The 24816-nt window shown below is 53.1% G+C and overlaps 1 pseudogene; it reads left to right on the forward strand.

Moving 5' to 3' along the window:
• The first annotated feature begins 670 nt into the window (after positions 1–670).
• On the forward strand, positions 671–17591 carry LOC144489888 (deoxyribonuclease-1-like; annotated as a pseudogene).
• Positions 17592–24816: the final 7225 nt, after the last annotated feature.

The following is a 24816-nucleotide window of genomic DNA, read 5'->3' on the forward strand; positions in this document are numbered from 1 at the left end:
ACACACACACACAGACAAAGCCAGTTCTGGAGTTCACCATTGCTGACGGTGCGTGGAGTCAGCAGTCACTGGTTGTGTGACGGACAAGACTACGGAACATCCTCCTGCTCGGTGGTGGCCCCCTCACAGCTCAGCATAGATGCCCCCCCACCCTGATTCGGGCAGGAGCCATCGTGACCACCAGCTGGCTCTCAGTCCGTGCTTACGGCGCCATCCGCCTTCACGGGTCAGGTCCAGCCCGCTATTCACGGATAACTCTCGTTCCCGCAGGTTGGTGAATGTGGGATCACGGGTGCGTGTCCTTGGGCGGGGAGGGAATCTCGGGGATCTCCAGGACAGGGAAGGAGGTGAGAGTTGTGGCGATTGGAGGGAGACGGAAGTTTATTACTTTAGGTCAGTGGCGCACTCCAGTAGCCTGACCTCCGCGGCTGGTTCAGGTGGCACAGCCCGAGAGCGAGACCTGGCAGCGATGCCTTCTGTTGCCAAATAGCACTTCCTGTCCCGCTCAGATTGGAGGACAGCCAACCTCAGCAACCAGCACGGGTGCCCCTGCCATTGGTGGGGGCATGAAGGGGTCTTTACTCTGAAACAAGGCAGAAGTGGCAGATCACTCACTTCATCCTCTGTCTCTCTCTCTCTCTGTCCACTCAGTTTACTCACAGCTCCAGACATGAGACGGTTTCTCCTGCTGTGCGCCCTGGCGTTCTCTCGCTGCTCCCTTGCTTTCCGTATTTGCTCCTTCAACATCCAGTCCTTTGGAAAGTCCAAAGCAGCCAAGCCGTACATCATGAAAATTATCACAAAGGTATGTGGGAGGGCAGTGCTGAGGGAGGGTCAGTGCTGAGTGAGCGCCGCACTGTGGGAGGGTCAGTGCTGAGGGAGCGCCGCACTGTGGGAGGGTCAGTGCTGAGGGAGCGCCGCACTGTGGGAGGGACAGTGCTGAGGGAGCGCCGCACTGTGGGAGGGTCAGTGCTGAGGGAGCGCCGCACTGTGGGAGGGTCAGTGCCGAGGGAGCGCCGCACTGTGGGAGGGTCAGTGCTGAGGGAGCGCCGCACTGTGGGAGGGTCAGTGCTGAGGGAGCGCCGCACTGTGGGAGGGTCAGTGCTGAGGGAGCGCCGCACTGTGGGAGGGTCAGTGCTGAGGGAGCGCCGCACTGTGGGAGGGTCAGTGCTGAGGGAGCGCCGCACTGTGGGAGGGTCAGTGCTGAGGGAGCGCCGCACTGTGGGAGGGTCAGTGCTGAGGGAGCGCCGCACTGTGGGAGGGTCAGTGCTGAGGGAGCGCCGCACTGTGGGAGGGTCAGTGACCGCATGTTGCAACACTGGCCATGCTAATTTCTCCCTCAGTGTCCCCACACAGGCGCCGGAGTGTGGCGACTGGGGGTTTTCACAATAACTGCATTGCAATGTTCATGTAAACCTCCTTCCAACACTAATAAATAAACTTTAAGATCCCAAGGGGGTAAAAGATAATGAAACTATGTTCCTCTTTTCGGGTTCGGGGGTGGAGGGGGGGTGGTATTGAGTGGTTGAGGTGAATCGTGTCGATGTGTTTAAAGGGGGTCGATGGGGGAGGGAAGCTGGATAAACACATGAGGGAGAAAAGAATGAAGGATATGGAGGATGGAGACGTAGTTAAGTGGTGGGGGCCAGCACGCAGTAGAGGGGCAAAGTGGCCTGTCTCTGGGGCTGTAGGTGATAGGTGGGCAGTGCACAGTAGAGGGGCAGAATGGCCTGTCTCTAGGGATGTGGGTGAGGGGGTCAGTGCACAGTAGAGGGGCAGAATTGCCTGTCTCTGGGGCTGCGGGTGAGGGGGCAGTACACAATAGAGGAGCAGAATGGCCTTTCTCTGGGGCTGCGAGTGACAGGTGGGCAGTACACAGTAGAGGGGCAGAGTGGCTTGTCTCTGGGATCGCAGGTGAGGGGTGGGGGCAGTACACAGCAGAGGGGCAGAATGGCCTGTCTCTGGGACTGCAGGTGAGGGTGACAGTACACAGTAGAGGGGCAGAATGGCCTGTCTCTGGGGCTGTAGGTGATAGGTGGGCAGTGCACAGTTGAGGGGCAGAATGGCCTGTCTCTGGGGCTGCGAGTGACAGGTGGGCAGTACACAGTAGAGGGGCAGAGTGGCTTGTCTCTGGGATCGCAGGCGAGGGGTGGGGGCAGTACACAGCAGAGGGGCAGAATGGCCTGTCTCTGGGACTGCAGGTGAGGGTGACAGTACACAGTAGAGGGGCAGAATGGCCTGTCTCTGGGGCTGTAGGTGATAGGTGGGCAGTGCACAGTTGAGGGGCAGAATGGCCTGTCTCTGGGGCTGCGGGTGAGGGGGGCAGTACACAGTAGAGGGGCAGAGTGGCCTGTCTCTGGGACTGCAGGTGAGGGCCAGGAGCAGTACACAGTAGAGGGGCAGAGTGGCCTGTCTCTGGGGCTGCGGGTGAGGGGGCAGTACACAATAGAGGAGCAGAATGGCCTTTCCCTGGGGCTGCGAGTGATAGTTGGGCAGTACACAGTAGAGGGGCAGAGTGGCCTGTCTCTGGGACTGCAGGTGAGGGCCAGGGGCAGTACGCAACAGAGGGGCAGAATGGCCTGTCTCAGGGGCTGCGAGTGATAGGTGGACAGTACACAGTAGAGGGGCAGAGTGGCCTGACTCTGGGACTGCAGGTGAGGGGTGGGGGCAGTACACAGCAGAGGGGCAGAATGGCCTGTCTCTGGGGCTGCGAGTGATAGGTGGGCAGTACACAGCAGAGGGGCAGAATGACCTGTCTCTGGGACTGCAGGTGAGAGTGACAGTACACAGTAGAGGGGAAGAATGGCCTGTCTCTGGGGCTGCGAGTGATAGGTGGGCAGTACACAGTAGAGGGGAAGAATGGCCTGTCTCTGGGACTGTGAGGGTGGCGGGGAGGGGGGGGGGCAGTACACAGTAGAGGGGCAGAATGGCCTGTCTCTGGGATTGTAGGTGAGTGGGGAGCCAGTACGCACTCATCCCTCGTCTGGTGAATCTAATCTCTCTTGTGGTATCACACTTAGAAACCTGTTATTTGAACCTTCTCAACAGGGATTGTCAATTGTGCTCCGAATGTGGTCGGTGGAACTTCCCTCCACAACACAAACCCAAAAATATACATAAAATAGAGAAACTTTCCTCCCTCCCTCCCCTCGGCATGGTCCCTCGACTGTGTTTGCCCCCTTCCTCGCACAGGCCTTCCCCTCGATCTGCCTTAGGGTTACCCCTTTACCCCCCTGGCGGCGGCCCAGTGTCCCCCCCACTCCTCTCGCGGTGTTGCCCAGGGAGCGTTCCCTCCCGTGGCCCCGTCCCTCCCCTCCCTCCCATGCTTGTTTCATCTTCCCTTATCCCCCAGAAGGGAACCTGCACGGATGTGGTCAGCCCAGATGCCGCCCTGGTTTGAGGCCTACACACGCGGGCGGGGTCACCTGACCTCTCGCGTCGTTTGCCTCCATCTACGGGGTAAACCCCCAACTTCCGCAGACCGCACCCCCCCACCGCACCAACCACCTCACGAGAATAATCTCACGCTCCCGCCTGCGTTGTCATGCAGATTGTGACGCGATGTGACATCTGCTTGCTCATGGAGGTCCGCGACTCGTCCGGCGAAGTGGTTGACCAGTTACTCCGAGCCCTGAACAGGTGAGGGTCGTGCCGGAACCTCTCCACCCCCTCCCCCACCACCCTCCTCCCCACCCCCAAGGCTTTGTGTTGAGTGTGTCCTGTGGCTGCTTGCAGGGAATGGCCTGAAGCCCCGGGCGTGGGCATCCAGTCGAGGGAGGCCTGTCTTCGAAGGGCTAGGCCCGCATCCTGGAAGTTAGGCCTCTGTTTTTGTGCTGACCGGAACTCTGATCTCCCACACCGCCACCTCTCTCTCTCTCTCTCTCTCCAGACTCCTCTCCGGATTTTCAGCCGGACATCCTGATTCAGGTTCTTCCCTCTTGTTAAATGTCGGGAATACCAAAGTTACCATTTTCGGGCCCTCTCTGTTACCATAGCAACTGGCTCCATCGCTCTCCCTGTGTGAGGCTAAGCCAGTCCGTTCGCAACCTCGGTGCCATATTTGACCCCGGGATAAACTCCTGACCTCAAGTCTGTGCCGATACCCTGTTCAGCTCATCCGCTGTGGAAGCCCTCGTCCGCCCCTTCGTTCCCCTCGACTACTCCCTCGCTCTCCTGGCTGCCCTCCCACACTCGACCCTCCAGGAACTTCAGCTCATCCCGCCCCCGATGTCTGGACTCTCCTCGAGTCCCCGTTCAACCGTCGCCCACTGTGCTCAGTGACCCACACTGGCTCCCAGTCCGACAACAATACCAATTCCAAATTCCCATCCTCGCTTTCAAATCCCTCCATGGTCCCCTCACCCCACACCCCCTCCCTATCTCTGTAACCCCCTCCAACCCCTACACCCATGCCTATCTCTGTAACCCCCTCAAGCCCCTACAACCCTCCCTATCTCAGGAACCTCCTCCAGGCCCTACAGCCATCCCTATCTCTGTAACCCCCTCCAGGCCCTACAGCCCTCCCTATCTCTGTAACTTCCTCCAGCCCCTACAACCCTCCCTATTCCTGTAACCTTCTCCAGCCCCTACACTCCTCCCTATCTCTGTAACCCCCTCCAGCCCCTACAACCCTCCCTATCTCTGTAACCCCCTCCAGCCCCTACAACCCTCCCTATCTCTGTAAGCTCCTTCAGCCCCTACAACCCTCCCTATCTCTGTAACCTCCTCCAGCCCCTACAAACCTCCCTATTTCTGTAACCTCCTCCAGCCCCTACAAACCTCCCTATTTCTGTAACCTCCACCAGCCTCTAACCCTCCCTATCTCTGTAACCTGCTACAACCCTACAACCCTCCCTATCTCTGTAACCCCTCCAGCTCCTACAACCCTCCCTATCTCTGTAACCTCCTCCAACCCCTACACCCCTCCCTATCTCTGTAACCCCCTCCAGGCCCGACAACCCTCCATATCTCTGTAACCCTCCTTCAGCCCCTACAGCCCTCCCTATCTCTGTAACCTCCTCCAGCCCCTACAACCCTCCCTATTTCAGTAACCTCCACCAGCCCCTAACCCTCCCTATCTCTGTAACCTGCTACAACCCTACAACCCTCCCTATCTCTGTAACCCCTCCAGCTCCTACAACCCTCCCTATCTCTGTAACCCCTCCAGCTCCTACAACCCTCCCTATCTCTGTAACCCCTCCAGCTCCTACAACCATCCCTATCCCTGTAACCTCCTCCAGCCCCGACAACCCTCCATATCTCTGTAACCCCTCCAGCTCCTACAACCCTCCCTATCTCTGTAACCCCTCCAGCTCCTACACCCCTCCCTATCTCTGTAACCCCTCCAGCTCCTACAACCCTCCCTATCTCTGTAACCCCTCCAGCTCCTACAACCCTCCCTATCTCTGTAACCCCTCCAGCCACTACAACCCTCCCTATCTGTCACCTCCTTCAGCCCCTACAACTCTCCCTATCTCTGGAACTTCCTCCAGCCCCTACAACCTTCCCTATCTCTGTAACCTCCTCCAGTCCCTCCACCCCTCTCTATCTCTGTAACCTCCTCCAGCCCCTACAACCCTCCCTATCTCTGTAACCTCCTCCAGCCTCTACAACCCTCCCTATCTCTGTAACCCCCTCCAGCCCCTACAACCCTCCCTATCTCTGGAACTTCCTCCAGCCCCTTCAACCCTCCCTATCTCTGGAACCTCCTCCAGCCCCTACAACCCTTCCGATCTCTATAACCTCCTCCAGCTCCTACAGGCCTCCCTATCTCTGGAACCTTCTCCAGCCCCTACAACCCTCCCTATCTCTGTAACCACCTCCAGCAACTACAACCCTCCCTATCTCTGTAACCCCCTCCAGCCCCTACAACCCTCCATATCTCTGTAACCCCTCCAGCTCCTAAACCATCCCTATCCCTGTAACCTCCTCCAGCCCCGACAACCCTCCATATCTCTGTAACCCCTCCAGCTCCTACAACCCTCCCTATCTCTGTAACCCCTCCAGCTCCTACACCCCTCCCTATCTCTGTAACCACCTCCAGCAACTACAACCTCCCTATCTCTGTAACCCCCTCCAGCCCCTACAACCCTCCCTATCTCTGTAACCCCCTCTAGCAACTACAACCCTCCCTATCTCTGTAACCCCCTCCAGCCCCTACAACCCTCCCTATCTCTGTAACCCCTCCAGGCCCCCACAACCCTCCTATCTCTGTAACATCCTCCAGCCCCTACAACCCTCCGAGATCTCTGCGCTCCTCCAATTCCGGCCTCTCGAGCATCCCCCGATTCCCATCGCTCCACCATTGGCGGCCGTGCCTTCAGCTGCCTGGGGGGCCCTAAGCTCTGGAATCCCCTCCCTAAACCTCTCCATTTCTCTCTGTCTGTCTCTCTCTGTGTCTCTCTCTGTCTCTCTCTCTGTCTCTCTCTCTGTCTCTCTCTGTCTCTCTCTCTCTCTGTCTCTCTCTCTCTCCTCCTTAAAGCCGGCCTCTCTGACCCCAGCGTTTTGCCTGTCTCTAATCGGCGGGGGGTCCGCGGGGGGGGGGGGTCCGCGGGGGGGGGGGGGGGGTCCGCGGGGGGGGGGGGGGGGGGGGGTCGCGGGGGGGGGGGGGGGGGGGCCGCGGGGGGGGGGGGGGGGGGGTCCGCGGGGGGGGGGGGGGGGGGGGTCCGGGGGGGGGGGGGGGGGGTCCGCGGGGGGGGGGGGGGGGGGGGTCCGCGGGGGGGGGGGTCCGCGGGGGGGGGGGTCCGCGGGGGGGGGGGTCCGCGGGGGGGGGAGGGGTGGGTCCGGGGTGGGGGGGGGGGGTCCGGGGGGGGGGGGGTGGGTCCGGGGGGGGGGGGGTCCAATTTCCTTTGATTGTTGCACCTTGGGAAAGCTCAGTGTCTTTGTTGCTCGGTCCTCATGTTGTGAGTCACCAACATTGTCTCACTCTGCCTCCCTGGGGGAGAGTTTCAGAGTTCCTGCAACGCGGGGGGTGGGGGGAGGGAGGGAGATGTTGGAGGAGGGGGAAGTTGGGGGGGAGGGGGATGTTGGGGGGAGGGGGATGTGGGGGGGAGGGGGATGTTGGGGGGAAGGGGATGTTGGGGGGGAGGGGGATGTTGGGGGAGGGGGATGTTGGGGGGAGGGGGATGTTGGGGGGGAAGGGGGATGTTGGGGAAGGGGGATGTTTGGGGGGAGGGGGGGATGTTGGGGGGGAGGGGGATGTTGGGGGGAGGGGATGTTGGGGGGAGGGGGATGTTTGGGGGAGGGGGATGTTGGGGGGAGGGGGATGTTGGGGGGGAGGGGGATGTTTGGGGGGAGGGGGATGTTGGGGGGAGGGGGATGTTGGGGGGAGGGGGATGTTGGGGGGGAGGGGGATGTTGGGGGGGAGGGGGATGTTTGGGGGGCAGGGGGATGTTGGGGGGAGGGGGATGTTGGGGGTAGGGGGATGTTGGGGGGGAGGGGGATGTTGGGGGGAGGGGAATGTTGGGGGGGAGGGGGGATGTTGGGGGGGAGGGGATGTTGGGGGGGGAGGGGGATGTTGGGGGGAGGGGGATGTTTGGGGGGAGGGGATGTTTGGGGGGAGGGGGAGTTTGGGGGAGGGGGATGTTGGGGGGGAGGGGGATGTTGGGGGGGTGAGGGGGATGTTTGGGGGCAGGGGGATGTTGGGGGGGAGGGGGATGTTGGGGGGGAGGGGATGGTTTGGGGGGAGGGGGATGTTGGGGAAGGGGGAGTTTGGGGGGAGGGGGATGTTTGGGGGGAGGGGGATGTTGGGGGGGAGGGGGTTTGGGGGAGGGGGATGTTGGGGGGGATGGGATGTTGGGGGGGAGGGGGGATGTTGGGGGGAGGGGGATGTTTGGGGGCGGGGGAGGTTGGGGGGAGGGGGATGTTGGGGGTAGGGGGGATGTTGGGGGGGAGGGGGATGTTGGGGGGAGGGGAATGTTGGGGGGGAGGGGGATGTTGGGGGGGAGGGGGATGTTGGGGGGGAGGGGGATGTTGGGGGGGAGGGGGGATGTTTGGGGGGAGGGGGATGTTTGGGGGGGAGGGGGGATGTTTGGGGGGGAGGGGATGTTTGGGGGGAGGGGGATGTTGGGGGAGGGGATGTTGGGGGGAGGGGGATGTTTGGGGGCAGGGATGTTGGGGGGGAGGGGGATGTTGGGGGTAGGGGGATGTTGGGGGGGAGGGGGATGTTGGGGGGAGGGGGATGTTTGGGGGGAGGGGGAATGTTGGGGGGGAGAGGGATGTTGGGGGAGAGGGGGAGTTGGAGGGGAATGTTGGGGGGGAGGGAATGTTGGCGGGATGGGGATGTGGGGGGATGGGGATGTGGGGGGATGGGGATGTGGGGGGGAAGGGTGGAGGGGGGTGTTTTACGGGGAGTGCGGATGGGGAGGATGTTGTGGGGAGGGGGATGTTGGGGGACGGGGATGTTGGAGGGGCAGGGGGATGGGGGGGAAGGGATGTTGGGGGGAAGGGGAATGTTGGGGGGAGGGGGATGTTGGGGGGAGGGGGATGTTGGGGGGAGGGGGATGTTTGGGGGGAGGGGGATGTTGGGGGGAGGGGGATGTTTGGGGGAGGGGGATGTTGGGGGGAGGGGGATGTTTGGGGGAGGGGGATGTTGGGGGGAGGGGGATGTTGGGGGGGAGGGGAATGTTGGGGGGGAGGGGGATGTTGGGGGGAGGGGGATGTTGGGGGGAGGGGGATGTTTGGGGGGAGGGGGATGTTGGGGGGGAGGGGGATGTTGGGGGGAAGGGGGATGTTGGGGGGAGGGGAATGTTGGAGGGAGGTGGATGTTTGGGGGAGTGGGATGTTTGGGGGAGGGGGATGTTGGGGGGGAGGGGATGTTGGGGGTGAGGGGGATGTTGGGAGGGGGATGTTGGGGGGGAGGGGGATGTTGGGGGGAGGGGGATGTTGGGGGGAGGGGGATGTTGGGGGAGGGGGATGTTGGGGGTAGGGGGATGTTGGGGGGGAGGGAGTTGTTGGGGGGAGGGGGATGTTGGGGGGGAGAGGATGTTGGGGAGAGGGGGATGTTGGAGGGGGAATGTTGGGGGGAGGGAATGTTGGCGGGATGGGGATGTGGGGGATGGGGATGTGGGGGGCTGGGGATGTGGGGGGAAGGGTGGAGGGGGTGTTTTACGGGGAGTGCGGATGGGGGGGATGTTGTGGGGGAGGGGATGTTGGAGGGGCAGGGGGATGGGGGGGAGGGGGATGTTGGGGGGAAGGGGGGTGTTGGGGGGGAAGGGGGTTGTGGGGGGAGGGTGGAGGGGGGTGTTTTACGGGGAGTACGGATGGGGGGGATGTTGTGGGGGAGGGGATGTTGGCGTTGGGATGTTGAAGCCGGGGGAGAGGGTCCCCAATTCATCAGGGCGGGAGGTCCATCAACTCTGGCCCCCACCCGGGTAATCATCCAAGTCGAACAGAGCTAACCTCCGTGCTCTTCCTCCAGTTATGAGCGGGAGCACCAGTACACGTACCTCGCCAGCAAGAGGCTTGGGAGACCAGCTACAAGGAGCAATACGTCTTCGTATACAGGTACCTCAGCGCGGAGCACGGCACCAGGGCTGGACGCACTGCGGGGAGCTCTTTAAGTTGCGACCACCTGCTTCTACACAAGAACCAGGAGCTGGAGTGGGGCCACTCAGCCCCTCAAGCCGGCTACCCCATTCAATAAGATGTGATTGTGGCCTCAACTCCACTTTCCTGTCTGTTCGTCTCCCACCATAAACCGCAATGAGGGTTCATCAGACTGACTCCTGGGATGGGTGGGGAGGGGAGTTGTCCCATGAGATACATTTGCCGACAATTTGTTATAGGTCCCTGTTTAAATAGACTCTGTAGACTACTGTAGTGTGCTGTTTAAATAGACTCTGTAGACCGTTTGCTGTGGTGTGCTGTTTAAATAGACTCTGTAGACTGTTTGCTGTGGTGTGCTGTTTAAATAGACTCTGTAGACTGTTTGCTGTGGTGTGCTGTTTAAATAGACTCTGTAGACTACTGTAGTACAAAGAACAATACAGCACAGGAACAGGCCCTTCGGCCCTCCAAGCCCGCGCCGCTCCCCGGTCCAGGATTGAATCCTGAATCCAGGATCCCCGCCCAATTTTCCAGCCTATCTACATACCAATATCCTATCCACCGAGCTGTCCCTCTCAGCTACGATGCTTTGTTCATCACAACCTATTAACTCACCCCCACCCCCCCATTCCAGACCATGTGATCTCCAGGGAGAGGCGAAAACCCAGAGTGAAAACCCCAGGGCCAATATGGGGAAAAAAATCTGGGAAATTCCTCTCCGACCCCCTGAGGCGATCGAAACGAGTCCAGGAGATCACAATGGCCCTGATCGGAAAATGCTTCCCAACCCTAGTCATTTCCACTTCCACGAACACCATATGAATTCCCTGCCCCCGAGACAGGTTCCCAACTATCCGCAGTCTCGCTCTGTACTGGCACCAGCAAGATGATCATAGAATGAGGCCTTGAAACGAGAAACAAGGAACAATTAGCCCGCGCCGCTCCCTGGTCCAAACTAAACCACTCTTTTGTATCCCTCCATTCCCACTCCGTTCATATAGCTGTCTAGATAAGTCTTAAACGTTCCCAGTGTGTCCGCCTCCACCACCTTGCCCGGCAACACATTCCAGGCCCCCACGACCCTCTGTGTGAAATATGTCCTTCTGATATCTGTGTTAAACCTCCCCCCCTTCACCTTGAACCTATGACCCCTCGTGAACGTCACCACCGACCCGGGGAAAAGCTTCCCACCGTTCACCCTATCTATGCCTTTCATAATTTTATACACCTCTATTAAGTCTCCCCTCATCCTCCGTCTTTCCAAGGAGAACAACCCCAGTTTCCCCAACAGTGTGCTGTTTAAATAGACTCTGTAGACTGTTTGCTGCAGTGCGCTGTTTAAATAGACTCTGTAGACTGTTTCCTGCAGTGTGCTGTTTAAATAGACTCTGTAGACTGTTTCCTGCAGTGTGCTGTTTAAATAGACTCTGTAGACTGTTTGCTGCAGTGCGCTGTTTAAATAGACTCTGTAGACTGTTTCCTGCAGTGTGCTGTTTAAATAGACTCTGTAGACTGTTTCCTGCAGTGTGCTGTTTAAATAGACTCTGTAGACTGTTTGCTGCAGTGTGCTGTTTAAATAGACTCTGTAGACTGTTTCCTGCAGTGTGCTGTTTAAATAGACTCTGTAGACTGTTTGCTGCAGTGTGCTGTTTAAATAGACTCTGTAGACTGTTTGCTGTTTAAATAGCCTCAGCAGACTGATAGTGTGCCATTTAAAAGAACCTTGATCGCTTGTAGTTTAAACAGACACTATTTCTGTGAGCTTTGGCGAGGTGTCTTCTGAGGTCAGATGAAAGGTGACCTTGCTGAACTGTATAAAAATTTCATAGGGTTTGTCACGGGTTGCTGGTGAGAGGCTGTTACCCGCCCCAAAGCCCCTCCACTTTAGACTGAGATGCGGATACATTCCTTCACTCAGGATTGTTAATCTCTGGAATTCTCGATCCCTGAGGAAGCTAAATTATCGAGTGTATTCAAATCGGGGGGAGGAGAGATTTTCGGATGCTGAGGGAACCGAGGGATGGGGTGCAGGGTAAGTGTCATCAGGGTAATAGATCAACCACGATTGCATTTAGGGGAAGCAGTGGCATAATGGTATTGTCACTGGACCAGTAATCCAGGGTAATTCTCTGGGACCCTGGTTCAAATCCCACCACGGCATATAGCGAAATTTGAATTCAATTTTTAAAAAACTGGAATTAAAAGTCTAATGACTTAAGACCCAGGCCAGAAACTCCATAAACTAACTTTATGAAGTTAGCGTAAGTTTTACATTTGATTTTGGAATTAGGGTGAGTGTAAGGCGTTTCACTCCAGGTGTGATTCAAGTGACCCACCAGAAAGTTTTTACCAAACAAAGTTTATTTAATAACGCAGTTAAACAAAAAGAATTAGCCTAACTTTTACTAATTACAAAACTTAACACCATTTCGTCCTAACAGCTAGCTATCCCTGTTGTTCCAAGTTAAACACCATCCCACAAACATACACCCTTTTTCAGACTTAGCACAAAAAGCAAGTATGCTCATGTGATGCCGGGCTTTCCAGTTTTTCAACACCTGCTGTGAATTAGTCCTTTGAATGTTGGATCAATTCTCCGAGGCGCCTCAGTCCTGGAACTTTCCGCGCCTCTGGAGAGACAGAGAGGCACGGCCTTCTTCCACCCAGCTTCTGGCAGCTACTGAGAAGCAAAACTAAAACTGGACTCACCCCTGAAGAATAGACATTCCCAGGCATATCACCTGACCTGTCAATCATCCCCAATCCACTCGGCAATCCCCAAAGGACCATTAAAACCCGAGGACGCTGCATTAGTTCAGATTAAAATCGGCCTGATAACAATTATACTGCCTCAGCAGCAATAAAGGACACCAGTCATAGACAGCAGGGCACCGATAAAATACTCGGGCCTGTTTGAAACATCCTGCAGAAAAACAAGATTAAAAAACGTTTCTTAAAGGCACAGTATCGTCACATGACCATGGCATTGATTGTCATTAAAAAACCCATCTGGTTCACTAAGGCCCCCTTTTTGGGGCATGGGAAATCTGCTGTCCTTAACCTGGTCTGACCTATATGTGACCCCAGACCCCCCCCCCCCTCCCCCACAGTGATGTGGTCGACTCGGAAATGAACGGGCGAAACACTCAGTTGAGGAGGCAATTAGGGATGGGCAACAAATGCTGGCCTCGCTCAGCGATGCCCCACACGAGAGAATGAAACAAAAAGAATGGCAGAGCGGTGTTGAGGGCCCGAATGGCCCTCCTCCCTGCTGCTACTTTGACAGGGTGAGAGGAATCTAAGGAGGTGGGAGGGAAATCATTGCCCGAGATAGATTGAAACTTTCTAAAAGAGGACGTGGCAACCACAAGTTGTTTTCTCTCTCCGCCAGGTCAGACATGGTGAAGATTACAGATAGTTACCAGCACAAAAGCAACAAGAGAGGAGGCTCGCAAACCTTTGCCCGAAATCCGCTAATTGTCCGCTTTTCCTCGCCTCGAACAAGTAAGGAAACAGATGGCACTCAAGCCAACACTCGTCAATTGTTTTGAGAGTTTGGCAAAGGGAAAGGCACAGGGGGAGTCGCAACTGTACTTAGAATGGCACAGATTCGAATGGCCATGGAAACTGGGGAATGACCCCAGCACAGGAGGAAGCCGTTCAGCCCCTCGCATCTGTGCTAGACCTCCCCGCAAGTGTGGATCACCTTCTCCTCTCCTGGGAGAACAGTCCCAGCTTCTCCCAATCTGTCTGCAGAGCTGAGGTCCCCTTTGTCCCCGGAATCATTCTCATCAATTTCTCTGTGCCCTCTCCGAACTCTCCACTCCGGCTCTCGCTAGAATGGGACTGACAATTGGGGCAACACCATGTGCTTTGTAAATGTTTAGCTGGCCTTTCTACTCAATGCCTCCAGTTAGAGAGTCCAACGCATTATACCAACAACATATACTAAAAATCTGCTGGCAACTGGAAACAACTGCAGAATCTCTGTCGCTTCAAGCCCCACGAGGGACAGGAATGCACTGTTTGTATTCTCTAACTATCCAGCACTCACTGCATTCTGTCAGAGACCTAATCCTGCTTTGATCAGGAGAAGTTGCTGCAGTGTGCTGTTTAAATAGACTCTGTAGACTGTTTGCTGTTTAAATAGACTCTGTAGACTGTTTGCTGCAGTGTGCTGTTTAAATAGACTCTGTAGACTGCTGTGGTACGCTGTTTAAATAGACTCTGTAGACTGTTTGCTGCAGTGCGCTGTTTAAATAGACTCTGTAGACTGTTTGCTGCAGTGTGCTGTTTAAATAGACTCTGTAGACTGTTTACTGCAGTGCGCTGTTTAACTAGACTCTGTAGACTGTTTGCTGCAGTGTGCTGTTTAAATAGACTCTGTAGACTGTTTGCTGCAGTGCGCTGTTTAAATAGATTCTGTAGACTGTTTGTTGCAGTGTGCTGTTTAAATAGACTCTGTAGACTGTTTGTTGCAGTGTGCTGTTTAAATAGACTCTGTAGACTGTTTGTTGCAGTGTGCTGTTTAAATAGATTCTGTAGACTGTTTGTTGCAGTGTGCTGTTTAAATAGACTCTGTAGACTGTTTGTTGCAGTGTGCTGTTTAAATAGACTCTGTAGACTGTTTGCTGCAGTGTGCTGTTTAAATAGACTCCGTAGACTGTTTGTTGCAGTGCGCTGTTCAAATAGACTCTGTAGACTGTTTGCTGCAGTGCACTGTTTAAATAGACTCTGTAGACTGTTTGCTGCAGTGCACTGTTCAAATAGACTCTGTAGACTGTTTGCTGTTTAAATAGACTCTGTAGACTGTTTGCTGTTTAAATAGACTCTGTAGACTGTTTGCTGTTGAAATAGACTCTATAGACTGTTTTCTGTGGTACGCTTTTTAAATAGATCCTGTTGACTGTTTGCTGTAGTGTGCTGTTTAAATAGACTCTGTAGACTGTTTGCTGTTTAAATAGACTCAGTAGACTGTTTGCTGTTGAAATAGACTCTATAGACTGTTTTCTGTGGTGTGCTGTTTAAATAGACCATGTAGACTGTTTGCTGCAGTGTGCTGTTTAAATAGACTCTGTAGACTGTTTGCTGCAGTGTGCTGTTTAAATAGACTCTGTAGATATGTTTTGTGATTTCCATCGAGTCCCAGTTCACCCAGCTCCTCCTTGTCCTTCCAGCTATAAAAGATTTTGTGCTGATCCCGCTGCACACGCCCCCAGGAGAAGCCGTGAATGAGATTGACTGTCTGTACAATGTGTTCCTGGATATCAGAGCTAAATGGGACATTGAGGTAAGGCAGATGGGGGAGGAGAGACAGGAAGGGAGACAGGCACAGGGGGAGAAGGGATCATGGACATTCCAATGGCGGGAGGGATACCGAGTCCCCAAGCCAGGCAGCAAGCCCTCATTCTGCTGGCCCTGTAAGCGACTTGATTCTGTCTCCAAACCTTCCGCAGGACATCATGATCCTGGGAGACCTGAACGCCGACTGCAAGTACGTGTCAGCGAAGGACTGGGAAACCATCCGGCTGCGCAACAAGCCAGGTTTCTACTGGCTGATCGGAGACAACGAAGACACAACGGCCAGGGCGCGCACGGACTGCGCATACGACAGGTAACGGAATGTCAGAGCGAGTGACAGCCGACAGAACCATCATCAACACCACTTTCCACAGGCATTATGTGGACTGTTTGCTGCAGTGCGCTGTTTAAATAGACTCTGTAGACTGTTTGCTGTTTAAATAGACTCTGTAGACTGTTTGCTGTAGTGCGCTGTTTAAATAGACTCTGTAGACTGTTTGCTGCAGTGCGCTGTTTAAATAGACTCTGTAGACTGTTTGCTGTAGTGTGCTGTTTAAATAGACTCTGTAGACTGTTTGCTGTTTAAATAGACTCTGTAGACTGTTTGCTGTAGTGCGCTGTTTAAATAGACTCTAGACTGTTTGCTGTTTAAATAGACTCTGTAGACTGTTTGCTGTAGTGCGCTGTTTAAATAGACTCTGTAGACTGTTTGCTGTTTAAATAGACTCTGTAGACTGTTTGCTGTAGTGCGCTGTTTAAATAGACTCTGTAGACTGTTTGCTGTTTAAATAGACTCTGTAGACTGTTTGCTGTAGTGCGCTGTTTAAATAGACTCTGTAGACTGTTTGCTGCAGTGTGCTGTTTAAATAGACTCTGTAGACTGTTTGCTGTAGTGTGCTGTTTAAATAGACTCTGTAGACTGTTTGCTGTTTAAATAGACTCTGTAGACTGTTTGCTGTAGTGCGCTGTTTAAATAGACTCTGTAGACTGTTTGCTGTTTAAATAGACTCTGTAGACTGTTTGCTGTTTAAATAGACTCTGTAGACTGTTTGCTGCAGTGCGCTGTTTAAGTAGACTCTGTAGACTGTTTGCTGCAGTGCGCTGTTTAAATAGACTCTGTAGAGTGTTTGCTGTAGTGTGCTGTTTAAATAGACTCTGTAGACTGTTTGCTGTTTAAATAGACTCTGTAGACTGTTTGCTGCAGTGCGCTGTTTAAATAGACTCTGTAGACTGTTTGCTGTAGTGCACTGTAAGTCCACTAGAATACAGTGCAGGAACAGCCCATGCTGGTATTTATGGTCCATTTGATACCACCGCCTGCCACCCGCCCCCGGTCTCTTACCTCATCTAAGTCAACCCTCATAACCCTCCACTGCCTTTGTTGGGTTTTGTGCCTTGGGGATATGTTGAGATGACACTCCAGCTTCTCTGTCTAAACAGGTGTCTTCTTCAGAGGGGCTTTTTAAACATCTGCCTGACATCTGCACTCCAGGCCTGACTATCAGCACACAGAACAGTGAAAAGCCAACACAATCAAACACTGAAGATTTGGCCAATACTCCCTCACCAGCTTTTCTAGTTTCCCCTGGGATTTCCAGGGGAGGGTCTTAAAGGCACAGTATTGTCAGAATTGTCAGAAATTTGACATTCCTGTGTTTGTCCTGGTGTGTGCAAAGTGATAAGATTCGACGACATGTCGCTTTTGAGGCCAAACGTTAGCAATTCTTGACCAAGGGTGGAGCGATTAAGAGAAATGAAATTGGGGATATGCTAAAGTCGGGTATAGCGACGGATGTGATTAGATAACTTGATTCAATCTCTCCCCCTGCTGAATTTTGTCTTCGAATTCTCGGTGCAACGTAGAAAGTATCCTTTCTGGTTGTATCACAGCTTGGTATGTCTCCTGCTGTGCCCAAGACCACAAGAAACTACAAAGGGTTGTGAGTGTAGCCCAATCCATCATGTAAACCAGCCTCCCATCCATTGGCTTTGTCTACACTTCCTCAGCAAAGCAGCCGGCATAATCAAGGACGCCACACACCCCGGACATTCTCTCTTCCACCTCCTTCCATTGGGAAAAAGATACAAAAGTCTGAGGTCACGTACCAACCGACTCAAGAACAGCTTCTTCCCTGCTGCCGTCAGACTTTTGAATGGACCTACCTCGCATTAAGTTGATCTTTCTCTACACCTAGCTATGACTGTAACACTACATTCTGCACTCTCTCCTTTCCTTCTCTATGAACGGTATGCTTTGTCTGTACAGTGCGCAAGAAACAATACTTTTCACTGTGTCCCAATACGTGACAATAAATCAAATCAAATCAAAACCTTCTTATCCTCTCGCCTGCAGGATAATCGTGCATGGACAGAAGTTTTCCAAAGCTCTCGTGCCCGGATCTGCCAAGGTCTTCAACGTCCAGAAGGAGTTCAAACTCACGGAGGACGAGGTGAGCACGAGGAATATTTCTGACGAGCCACACTCGGACCTACGATCGGTGCTGTGGACGGCTAGACTCCCCCCTCACCCCCCCCCCCCCCCCCGAATTAACCTCCATCTCTCTTTCTTTAACATCCTTTGCGTTCTTCTTTTCAATCTCCGCAGGCTGTGCAGGTGAGCGACCATTATCCAGTCGAGGTGCAACTCAAACTGGAGGGGCCTCCCGCAGTGAACTGTGACCTCTGCCCTGTTCGGGACCGCACACGGTGAACTCTGACCTTCGTCAGCGCAACCGCAGTAAAAAGCTCGTGACGGGGGTCAAAGTATCTCTCTTCCTCCCCTGGGAGATTTTCTTGAGGGTTGTGTGTTTTTTAATTTTTACTTTTGGGGTCTACTTTATGGTCTTTTGGGGGCTCCTTAATTTCTCACTAACTGCTGTATCAGCTGATGCAGTCGTGCAGTGACGTTACATTTTGTACTCACGATAACGTGAAGCTTCGGTTTGCGCTAAAGCAGGTATTATTCAATATCTGAGATACAGCGGGGTTTGCACTGCTGCCTCAGTGTCAGGGACCCGGGTTCGATTCCGGCCTCAGGTGACTGTCTGTGTGGAGTTTGCACGTCTTCCCCGTGTCTGCGTGGGTTTCCTCCGGATGCTTTCCTTCAACAGTCCAAATGCGTGGGGCTACGGAGATAGGGGGACAGGGAGTGGGGCCTGGCTAAGATGGACGCTTGGTCAGTCGTTGCGGAGTTAATGGGTCAAATGGCTTCTGTCTGCACTGTAGGGACACAACCCTTCTGTTAAACCCGAAGCCACAATAGGACACAGGAAACTTTGATTACCTTTTTAAATTCATCGTCTACTGCCCTTGTCCTACTGAACAGTAGAGGTTTGGGGGGTTAGGAAGGTGCCATCGAAGGAGCCTCAGTGAGTTCCTACACTGCATTGGAGTATAACATCCAAACCATATCAGGGGTTGTGGGTTAAACACAAAAAAGGAACCAGACGCAGTTTGCACGTGTCAAACTAAAAACAAGAATTTTATTGAAGGAGCTCTTCTTTCCTGTACAGAGCAGAAACTGAAACTAAGAACAACAGCCTGTGCAACACCCCAATGACATTGCCATCAAATCATGTGACCAGCTCTTAAAGCAATCATGCAACCACTTAAATATATAAAACACCTAGGGCCCCTCGAAGTGTTATACAGTCAATCAAGTACTTTGGAAGTGTAAATCCTTCTTGTAATGAGGTAAGTGAGAAGTTAATTTTGGAGAGTCTAGGACGAGGGAGCAGAATTTAGAATTCAAACCAGATCACTCAAGATTGAAATTAGGATCCACTTCACAGAGGTTCAGAGCTTTCTGCTGGAACTAGCAATCAATGAGCGATGATTTAAGTTCAACAGTGAGGGGGAGCTGTGGGATGATGGTTTGTGTGTGTCAAGTTCGCAACTTCATGTCCAAATGCAGCGAGACCCGGACAATATCCAGGCTCGGGCTGACAAGTGGGGAGTAACATTCACCCCACACAAGCACCAGGCAATGACCATCTCCAACAAGAGAGGATCCAACCATCTCCCCTTGACATTCAATGGCATTCCCATCGCTGAATCCCCCCCACTATCAACATCCTGGGGGTCACCATTGAGCAGAAACTGAACTGGACCCAGCCGTATAAATACTGTGGCTCCCAGAGCAGGTCAGAGGCTGGGAATCCTGCGGAGAGTAACTCACCTCCTGACTCCCCCCAAAGCCTGTCCACCATCTACAAGGCACAAGTCAGGAGTGTGATGGAATACTCTCCCACTCGCCTGGATGAGCGCGGCTCCGACAACACTCGAGAAGCTCGACACCATCCGGGACAAAGCAGCCCCCCCCCCCCGCTCGATCGACACGCTAACCCCCCACCCTCAACATTCACTCCCTCCACCACCGACGCACAGCGGCAGCAGTGTGTACCGTCTACAAGATGCACCGCAGCGACTCGCCAAGGCTCCTTCAACAGCACCGCCCAAACCCACCACCTCTACCCCCTAGAAGGACATGGGCAGCAAACGCCATGGGGAACACCCACCGCCTGCAAGTTCCCCCTCTGAGGCCCCCCCCCCCACACACACACACACCATCGCGCCTTGGAAATATATCGGCCGTTCCTTCACTGTGGCTGGGGTCAAAATCCTGGAACTCCCTCCCTAACAGCGCTGTGGGTGTACCTACACCACACGGGACTGCAGCGGATTCAAGATGGCGGCTCACCCACCATCTTCTCAAGGGGGTAATTAGACATGGAACTTGCATAAGAATTCAGAGCAGCGGGCATCAGGTAAAAGAGGAATTAACGGGAAGGAGATTAAGAAAACTGGCAGGCAGAGAACTCAAGGGCCAGAACCAAATAAGGACTCAGGAAAAAGCTGTAGGAACGGAACAAAGAACACTGCGCCCAGTTCTGGTCGCCACACTACCAGAAGGACGTGGAGGCTTCGGAGAGAGTGCAGAGGAGGTTTACCAGGATGTTGCCTGGTATGGAAGGGCTTAGTTATGAGGAGAGATTGGGTAAACTGGGGTTGTTCTCACTGGAAAGACGGAGGATGAGGGGTGACCTAATAGAGGTGTATAAAATTATGAAAGGCATAGATAGGGTGAACGGTGGGAAGCTTTCTCCCAGGTCGGTGGTGACGTTCATCAGGGGTCATAGGTTCAAGGTGAGGGGGGGGGGGGGAGGTTTAACACGGATATCAGAAGGACGTATTTTACACAGAGGGTGGTGGGGGCCTGGAATGCGCTGCCGGGCAAGGTGGTGGAGGCGGGCACACTGGGAACGTTTAAGACTTATCTAGATAGCCACATGAACGGAGTGGGAATGGAGGGATACAAAAGAATGGTCTAGATTGGACCAGGGAGCGGCACGGGCTTGGAGGGCCGAAGGGCCTGCTCCTGTGCTGTATTGTTCTTTGTTCTTATTAAAAGCACTCGCCTTAAGGTTTTCTACCTTCGGAGCATCCGAAACAAAGTGGATGAATTAGTTGCACAGATAAATGTAAAGGGGTATGATATATTTGGCACCACAGAGACGTGGCACCAAGGTAACCAAGGATGGGAACTAAACATTGAGGCTATTCAGTGTTCAGGAAGGACAGGCGGTGGGTCAGGAAAGGTGGCAGAGTTGCATTCTTGGTCCAAGAAGATATTGATACAATATTGAGGAAAGATTTTAGCACAGATCATAGAAATCATAGAAACCCTACAGTACAGAAAGAGGCCATTCGGCCCATCGAGTCTGCACCGACCACAATCCCACCCAGGCCCTACCCCCATATCCCTACATATTTACCCACTAATCCCTCTAACCTACACATCTCAGGACACTAAGGGCAATTTTCAGCATGGCTAATCAACCTAACCCGCACATCTTTGGACTGTGGGAGGAAAGCGGAGCACCCGGAGGAAACCCACGCAGACACGAGGAGAATGTGCAAACTCCACACAGACAGTGACCCAAGCCGGGAATCGAACCCAGGTCCCTGGAGCTGTGAAGCAGCGGTGCTAACCACCGTGCTACCGTGATATTGTGGAATGTTTGGGGGTCGAGTTCAGAAACATCAAGGGGCAAAGAAATATTCACGGGAGTGGTTTACGGACCACCAAACTGTCGTGGCAATGTTGGGAAAAGCATTAGGCAGGAAATGCATGCGTTAAAGGAACCTCTGTGATTATGGGCGATGATAATCTGCATATAGATTGGGAGAGTCAAATTAGTCACAGTACAATAGAGGAGGAATTTCAGGAGTGCATCCAGGATGGTTTTCTGGAACAATACATTGAGGAACCAACAAGGGAACAGGCCATCTTGGACTGGGTGTTGTGCAATGAGAAAGGACTAGTTGGCAATCTCGTTGTGAGAGAACTCTTGGGGGACGAGTGACCATAATATGGTAGAATTCTTTGTCAAGGTGGAGAGTGATGCAGTTGATTCTGAGACCAGGGTCCTGAATCTCAGTAAAGGTAACTATGAGGCATGAATTGGCCATGACGGACTGGGAAACATTACTGAAAGGAAAGGCAGTGGACAGGCACTGGCAGGCATTTAAAGAACGAATGGTAAACTCCAGAAGTTGTTCACTTCTGTTTGGCGCAAGAGCAGAAAGGGAATTGTGGCCAAACCGTGGCTTATAAGGAAAATTAGAGATAGGATCAGATTGAAGGAAGAAGCAGACAAATTGGCAAGAAAAAGCAATAGGCCTGAGGATTGGGAGCAGTTTAAAATCCAGCAAAGGAGGACCAAGGGACTGATTAAGAAGGGAAGAATAGCGTATGAAAGTAAGCTAGCGGGGAACAGAAAGACTGACTGTAAAAGTTTCTATAGATATGTAAAGAGAAAAAGATTGGCAAATCGAATGTAGGCCCCTTACAGTCAGAAACAGGAGCATTCATAATGGGGAATAAAGAAATGGTTGAGGAATTAAATGTGTACTTTGCTTCTGTCTTCACAAAGGAAGACATGAATAATGTACCAGAAGTTCTGAGAGAAACATGTTTTAGTGAGGAGCTGAAGGAAATCAGCATTAGAAGAGAAATGGTTTTGGGGAAATTGATGGGATTGAAGGTGGATAAATCTCCAGGGCCTGATAATCTTCATCCCAGAGGACTGAAGGAAGTGGCCCTGGAAATAGTAGATCCATTGGTGGTTATTTTCCAATATTCTTTGGACTCTGGACTGGTTCCTACAGATTGGAGGGTTGTTAATGTAAACCCGCTGTTCAAAGAGGGAGGCAGAGAGAGAACAGGGGACTATAGACCAGTGAGCCTAACGTTGGTACTGGGGAAGTTGCTGGAGTCCAGTATCGAGGATTTCATAACTCAACATTTGGAAGGCAGTGGTATAAACAGACAAAGTCAGCATGGTTTTACAAAAGGGAAATCATGCTTGACAGATCTACTGGAATTTTTTGAGGATGTAACTAGTAGAGTTGACCGAGGAGAACAGGTGAATGTGGTTTATTTCCAGAACTTCCAGACAGATTTCAACGAGGTCTCACATAACAGCCTGTTATGTAAAGTCAAAGCACGTGGGATTGCGGGTAGTGTCTTGAGATGGTTTGAAAGCTGGTTAGCTGGAAAGCAGGAAGCAAAGAGTTGGCAAAAATGGATCTTTTTCTGATAACCTCTTATAGTCTGTGCCACCACTGATTAAAAAAACAAGTGTCCCAGATGCCCCCTTAACTACCCTAGTCACTGCTCTGCCACCTTCAGGGATCTGTGAATAATTACCCCAAGGCCCAAGATTTGGAATATTGTGTGCAGTTCTGGTCACCTCACTATAAGAAGGATGTGGAAGCATTGGAGAGAGTGCAGAGGAGATTTACCAGGATGCTGCCTGGTTTGGAGGGTAGGTCTTATGAGGAAAGGTTGAGGGAGCTAGGGCTGTTCTCTCTGGAGCAGAGGAGGATGAGAGGCGACTTAATAGAGGTTTATAAAATGATGAAGGGGATAGATAGAGTGGACGTTCAGAGACTATTTCCTCGGGTGGATGTAGCTGTTACTAGGGGGCATAACTATAAGGTTCATGGTGGGAGATATAGGAGGGATGTCCGAGGTAGGTTCTTTATTCAGAGAGTGATTGGGGTGTGGAATGGACTGACTGCAGTGATAGTGGAGTCGGACACTTTAGGAACTTTCAAGCGGTTATTGGATAGGCACATGGAGCACACTAGAATGTTAGGGAGTGGAATAGCTTGATCTTGGTTTCGGAAAAGGTTCGGCACAACATCGTGGGCCGAAGGGCCTGTACTGTGCTGTACTGTTCTATGTTCTATGATCCATCAGTTCCTCTGAGCTTCCCAGTGTCCCACCTTTCATTAAATACTCCCTTGTCTTGTTACTTCTTCCAAAGTGCATCATCTCGCACTGACCAACCCATCTCTATCTTCCTGCAACCTACAACCACCTTCTTCACTATTAACCTGCCTAGAAACCTGCAGGCGCTGAAAGTAAGCACGCAGTGGGGGTAGGGCCTGGGTGGGATTGTGGTCGGTGCAGACTCGATGGGCCGAATGGCCTCCTTCTGCACTGTAGGGTTTCTATGATTCTATGCAGGTACCGCAGGCAGTAAAGAGGGCGAATGGTATATTGGCCTTCAGAGCGAGAGGATTTGAGTATAGGGATTGTGTGATTTCAAGAAGAAATTAGAGATAGCTCTTGGGGTTAAAGGGATCAAGGGATATGGGGAGGAAGGGGGGGATCAGGACATTGAATTCGATGATCAGCCGTGATCATAATGAATGGTGGAACAGGCTCGAAGGGCCGAATGGCCTCCTGCTTCTATTTTCTATGCATGTTTCTATGTTTGGACAATAAATGCTAGGCCCGGCCAGTGCCGCCTGTTGAATAAAATAAAAACGATACAAGCTACTCGTTGCTGTCTGAGATCTGAGTATTTACAAAACATCCTACACACGCCTGCAGAGCGATGGGGTCGACTCAGTTGAAGGGGGCAAGCAAGGATGGGCAAATGCCAGCCTTACCAGTAACACCCACACCCTGCGAATGTTTAAAAAAAAAACAGGGACAAATCCTTCTTCATCAAAGGCTTCCATACGCAGTGGGCATCGTGGGAACTGGAGCGTGTCATCTGCCATGCCCCGGGGTGTGTTATCTGCCATGCCCCGGGGTGTGTTATCTGCCATGCCCCGGGGTGTGTTATCTGCCATGCCCCGGGGTGTGTTATCTGCCATGCCCCGGGGTGTGTTATCTGCCATGCCCCGGAGGGCACTGGGGTGTGTTATCTTCCACGGGCAGTGGGGATACGAGTGCGTTATCCTCCAGCCCTGGTGGGCACCATGGGGGCTGGGGCGTGTCCAGTCTCAATGGGCTGAAGGGCCTCTTCCGCCCTGTATGATTCTCTGTGTTACCGACTCATCCGATCACACACTTTGTTTTCACGTTAAGTTTCCTTTAGATTCTCTCGCTCCTTTGAAGGAACGGCATTTCAATTCACCTCCTCAGTCTGCCGATCATTCGGTTAATAAAAAGAAGCCAGAAACACGTGGGCCAAACCTCACTGTCGGGAGACTGACTGGACGGCCACACGACTGAAGAACCTGAGTCAGGGTGCCGCGAGTCCGGATGTGGGAATTTCCCGGTGTACGGGCTACCGATGAGCGATTTTCCCCAGTTCCTCCGCGTCCCATCGCCATCGGCTCCAGCACTGAGCTACGGGTTGAGTGTGTCTCCAACATATTGACCCAGGAAACGTCAAGATGGATGAAGACCCAGTCCAACACTGGGGTAACTACACAACTGACTCACTGCTCCCTCCCCAATCAGTCCATTCTCACACACGTGCAAGTTCACGCAATTTCCAAGACTTTTTAAAGCTCACCTGGAATCCGGTTCCCGTCTCCCAGTTAGTCGCACTTTGGGAAATCAATGGGCGGCACGGTGGTTAGCACTGCTGCTTCACAGCTCCAGGGACCTGGGTTCGATTCCCGGCTTGGGTCACTGTCTGTGTGGAGTTTGCACATTGTCCT

Source organism: Mustelus asterias, unplaced genomic scaffold, assembly GCF_964213995.1.
Source record: "Mustelus asterias unplaced genomic scaffold, sMusAst1.hap1.1 HAP1_SCAFFOLD_2635, whole genome shotgun sequence".
In the NCBI taxonomy this organism is placed as follows: domain Eukaryota; kingdom Metazoa; phylum Chordata; class Chondrichthyes; order Carcharhiniformes; family Triakidae; genus Mustelus; species Mustelus asterias.